Source organism: Oryx dammah, unplaced genomic scaffold (assembly GCF_014754425.2).
Source record: "Oryx dammah isolate SB20612 unplaced genomic scaffold, SCBI_Odam_1.1 HiC_scaffold_11232, whole genome shotgun sequence".
NCBI classification, from domain to species: domain Eukaryota; kingdom Metazoa; phylum Chordata; class Mammalia; order Artiodactyla; family Bovidae; genus Oryx; species Oryx dammah.
In genome coordinates this window covers 5,539,594-5,544,830 of record NW_024080625.1, presented here as the reverse complement: position 1 = coordinate 5,544,830, position 5,237 = coordinate 5,539,594, and the positions used below count along the sequence as shown (strand labels likewise).

At 42.0% G+C, this 5,237-nt stretch overlaps 1 pseudogene; it reads right to left on the bottom strand.

The window, feature by feature from the left end:
- Positions 1-631: 631 nt before the first annotated feature.
- On the bottom strand, positions 632-2,884 carry LOC120861259 (annotated as a pseudogene).
- Between the last annotated feature and the right edge of the window lie 2,353 nt (positions 2,885-5,237).

The following is a 5,237-nucleotide window of genomic DNA, read 5'->3' as shown; positions in this document are numbered from 1 at the left end:
AAGGAAGTATGTGGTCCTATGTATGTCAGTTCTCTTTTCTGAATCTTATAAGAAAAATGAGGAAACAGGATTCAAAAATTCCCAGGATTACTCAGTGATGCCATGTAAGTGTGGACAGCAAGTTTAAAAGTTTCAGAAACATTTAGACAGTTGAATGCATTCTCACAGTGACTTGCAACAAAACTCTTCACTTTTGTCTTGCCAAATACAAGTGAAATGGTTTCATGGTTAGAGAAACAGAGGAAATATTTAGCTCCCAAGTGAGGAAAGTTTGTAAGAAACTTTATTATTTTTTTTTTTATTGTACAACACAGGGAATATAGCCAGTTATTTTATAAAGCTTTACATAGAACATAATTTTTAAAAAGTGTTCATCACTATGTTGTATACCTGAAACTTTCATATTTCACATCAACCATGTTGCTGTTGTTCTGCCACTAAGTTGTGTTCGACACTTTACGACCCCACGGATGGCAGCATGCCATCAGTCCATCATGTCCATTCAGTCAGTGATGCTATCTAACCATCTCATCCTCAATATACTATACTCAATTTTAAAAGAAAAGTAGCAGTTGTTTTTTGAAAAAAAAAAAAAAAAATCTCTTTAAACTTATACAATTTTACTTATAAAAATTTGTTTTACTGTAGTGACACACGTTCAAATTATCAGATAAATGTTTCCTATAGAGTGTGGCCTGTACAGAAAAGTGACAGGGCCGTTAGTTCCAGTTTGGCCACGTGACGCAGGGCACCGTGGAGGGTCTATCAGGTTCAGCGGGAAGCTGAGGGTCAAAGGCCACTGCTGTCAGGCTAGGTTCTTTCTTCTCACCCAAGAAGTCATAGGTCTGCTCGGAAATGTCGAAAGGTTCATGGACCCCCTCCGGCGACAGCAGAACCTGGAGGGCGCCCTCATTTTCCTGGTTTTGCTTGAGGAAGTCGGCGATGCCCTTCCACCGGGCAGCCTCAGTCTCCTCCTCTGCCCATCTAGACGGAGGCAGGAGCGCAGAGTGCAGCAGGGGGAGCGCGCAGTCGTGGTAAACCAGCAGGAACGCCGCCTTCAGGAGCTCCCTGTCTCCCTTCTCTGATCTTTTTAACGTACTCTCTTTCTCAGCCCAGGAACTCCTGAGTGCGTCCATTACGTCTGTCTCCTCCAAGAGCTTGGGGAAGGTGGCCAGCACTGGATTACTAATTAAATCTGCACTGTTCAGGCTCATCCTGTCTTTCAGGAGAACATCTCCAAGAATCTGGCGATAAAATATCAACAAATGAACGCAGCACATGCTTCCGATTAATGTTTCTGGTAGTAGACTTAGCGTGTTCCGTGATCTTCTGTTCAAAGATCTCAGTTTGACTAGAAGTTGAGGCTGCCTCTTCATTGTCATCAACTGATGGAAAACACTACCATGTGCTCTTCTGGATACTGAAGGGTCCACTTCAATGCCTTTTTCATAGGGGGTGCCTCCGTTCAAGAAGAGCTTGTAAGTCTTTGCTGGAATAGGAATTCCAGTGGCGTCAAAAAGTTTCAGAAACACCCAGCCACAGCTCAACTCTCCTCTTTCACCAGTGGAATTGTGAATATAAGAAATTCCAAGTTCAAATAATATTCCAAGATCTGGAGAGGAAGAATTGGATCTGATGAAACAGTCGCCATCAAGCAGGCAGGGCAAGATGCCAGTAACCTGGGGAGAAAAGGTCCATGTTTGGGGCTTCTTAGGTTGCCACGTGGCCCTGACTGTGTGAATGTTGCTCAGAACCTCACTGCCGTCAAACAGACAGAGGCGCACGTGTCTGCTCAGAACTTGGATGCTCACCCCTGGAAGAGGAATCATCTTGCAGCTCCAGAGAGAGAGTCAGAATCAAGGAGACACGGCTCAGTCTTGACCTGATAGAGCCGGTTTTTGCATCCCACATTAGATCTCTGAAGGCCAGTTGGGAAGGTGTGAGCTCTGGCTGTAAGAAGTAACTTGCTCGAAATTGATTCCCTTCCTCCAGGAGCTGGAAGAGGGTGGAAGGCCTGAACCCGGCAGGAATAGCTCCCATTGCAGCCAGCACATCGACGGTATTTATCTGCTCTGAGATGGCTTTCCGGACAGCACTCTAGTGAGAATCGGTTCTTTGCTTGACCTCTGCTCCTTCTGCTGTTTCAGCCCCTAACTCTGTATCCTCTTCACTGCCTTCTTCACTTGATTCTTGACCTTCTTCTTTATTATAGGGCTCCAAGTAGGTTTTAGGAACAAGGCCTTTGTTTCCTTTGGCGTTCTTAGCCATCCACCAACCATCAGAGTTTTTTTTGATTATACAGAGAATTTCTCCTTTTTTAAATGTGAGGTCCCCCAATTGCTGAGCCGTAAAATCTCCCAGCGCAATGAATTCTCCGCTCGCGGCCTCTGGGTGAGATTCACCTTCCTGTTTCTCTTCCTCTTCCTCTTCTGCTTCTTCATCCTCGCCCCTACTTTCTTCACTTTCTTCGTCGTCGTCGTCGTCTTCTTCCTCATCTTCTTCAGCAGAATTCTCCTCTTCCTCTCTTTCAGTGAGTGCCCCAGTTTCAGTGACATTTTCTCTGCTGATGGACACAGCAAGCTCCTGCAGTTGGTGGGTAAGCTTATCCAAAAGATTGTGCTCCTCTTCTTTCTTCTGATAGTAATTTCCCACAGGTGCAGGTTCATCAGCTTTTTTTAATTTTTGAAGAGCATTTTTATTTTCATCTATTGCCTGTTTTAATTGGATACATCTTTGGTACATATCTCTCCTTTTACTTGCTTCTAGAGCTCCTTTCAGTTGACTCTCAAAAAGCAACCCATCGACCAGACGGTACCTGCTGCTTCAGCTCCTGACTGCGGCGCTGCAAGGACTGGAGTGGGTCGCGCTGCCGCCTCGCCAGCATCTCCGTCGCCCAGGCGCGGAGAGCACAGCGGTCGCCAGGGAAACCATGGCGGCTGCAGCGGGACGTGACGCCATCCTGTAAGAAACTTTAAATAAACTTTTTAATGAAGTGAAAATATATGTAATATATGAGAAAACATATTTAATGAAAATATATCTATTGTTGAAAATAAGAAAAACACTAAATAGTACAGAGAATATTTAATAAAAATTTGCAAATTGACTGCATTGTTCATTCCTGATCTCTAGAGATTTAGAAAGAATAAGGTCAGTAGAACCTATTTGTTATTAAAATTTTAACTTTCAAATACTTTGCATACCTATAGTCCAGTGTTTTATCAATAGGTTACTCATTTGAAATCAAAGAGATTATAAAAAACTTAAATGCAAATTATCTAAAGTCACTGTGGCCCTGGATTATTAATATTAAGTTTAAAAATATTGCTATAACACTGTCAAAATTGTGACTCTATGTTAATTATCCCTGTCCAAAGAAAAGAAATTTTTGTCATTTAAAATAAAACAATAGAAAGATGGCCAAAATCACATAAACCTTTAAATCAACATTTTTTTTTGACAACCAAAGAACCACTTTCAAAATTGATGTGATCTGATTTAGAAAACAGCTCTATCTCAGATATTACAGTCCAGTCCTGCTGCAATTTAAATGTTACCAGTGGCTATTTGCTGTATCCAATGATCTGTTCCATGAGAAGAATCTCAACCTTCATTTTTAAAAAACTTTTAAATTTTGTACTGGAGTATAACTGATTAACAATATTGTGATAGTTTCAGGTGGACAGCAAAAGGACTCAGCCATACATGTACAAGTATCAATTATCCCCCTAACTCCCTCCCATCCAAGCTTCTACATAACACTGAGCAGAATTCCTGTGCTATACAGTAGGTCATTGTTGGTTATTCTTTTTAAATATAGCAGTGTATACCTGTCCATCCCAAACTCCCTGGCTATCCCTTCCCCAAATCCTTCCTTCTGGCAACCGTAAGTTCATGCTCTGATTCTTTACTTCTGATCTTAAACCTTAATTTTCGCAAAACCTGCCATATTTGGTAATTATTTTGATAATTCAGTTCCCAATTCAAGTCATATCATGCCTTGCCTTTTAGTTGATTTTGTGGTTCTGTCCATGGTAGCACAGACAACTTTTTGATGGGAAAGGCAGTGACCTCTCATTATTGTATGCTTAGAACCTTGCATAAAGCTTGATACCTGTAAGGATTCCGACAAATGTTTGCTATTTAAACAGTGATTGCTAAGTTCAAACAGTGGTTGGAAACTGAATCACAAAAATTAAGTCTAGTCTTTTGTTCTGATGTGTGCTAAAGTGAAAGTGAAAATGAAGTCGCTCAGTCGTTCGTGTCCGACTCTTTGCGACCCCATGGACTGCAGCCTACCAGGCTCCTCTGTCCATGGGATTTTCCAGGCAACAATACCGGAGTGGGCTGCCATTTTAGAAAGACTGTCATGCATTGAGCATACTAGCTCAATTGTGTCCAACTCTTTACCACCCTTCGGACTGTAGCCTGCTGGGTTCCTCAGTTCATGGGATTTTCCAGGCAAGAATACTGTAGTGGGTTGCTATGCCCTTCTCCAGGGGATCTTCCCAACCAGGGGTCAAACCCACATCTCTTGTGTCTCCTGCATAATACGTGAATTCTTTATCCACCAAGCCATCAGGGAAGCCAAACCTCAGAAAGACCAATTGAGTTGTATAAGAGCAACTTTAATATTCACCAGAATAGATTTGTTGCCAAATCTTAGGGAAATGTATAGTTCATATGTGGTTTATATTTTCTTCAAGTTTAATTTTATCTATCTTACAATCATAGGTCATTTTTTAAATGCCAATACAGCTCAGCTGTGCTGAAGGTTTTTTTCCTCCTCATTGGACCATGGTTTTAAAGAGTAAATACGGCAGTGATAATGGAAGTGAGGGAATCCTAACAGAAAGATTCAAATCATTTGGCAAGACAAAATATTGCTTGGGTGTTCTTGTCTCAGAGCTCCCCTCTATTCAAACCTGGGAATTCATGTTTGATGATAAAGCTCAGCAAATGGAACTGATATAAATGAATAAAATAAAATTTTCTGCAGCAGAGTTTATATCAACTTGTATCAGTTCAGTTCAGTTCAGTTGCTCAGTCGTGTCCGACTCTTTGCTACCCCATGAATTGCAGCACGCCAGGCCTCCCTGTCTATCACCATCTCCCTGAGTTCACTCAAGACTCACATCCATCGAGTCAGCGATGCCATCCAGCCATCTCATCCTCTGTTGTCCCCTTCTCCTCCTGCCCCCAATCCCTCCCAGCATCAGAGTCTTTTCCAATGAGTC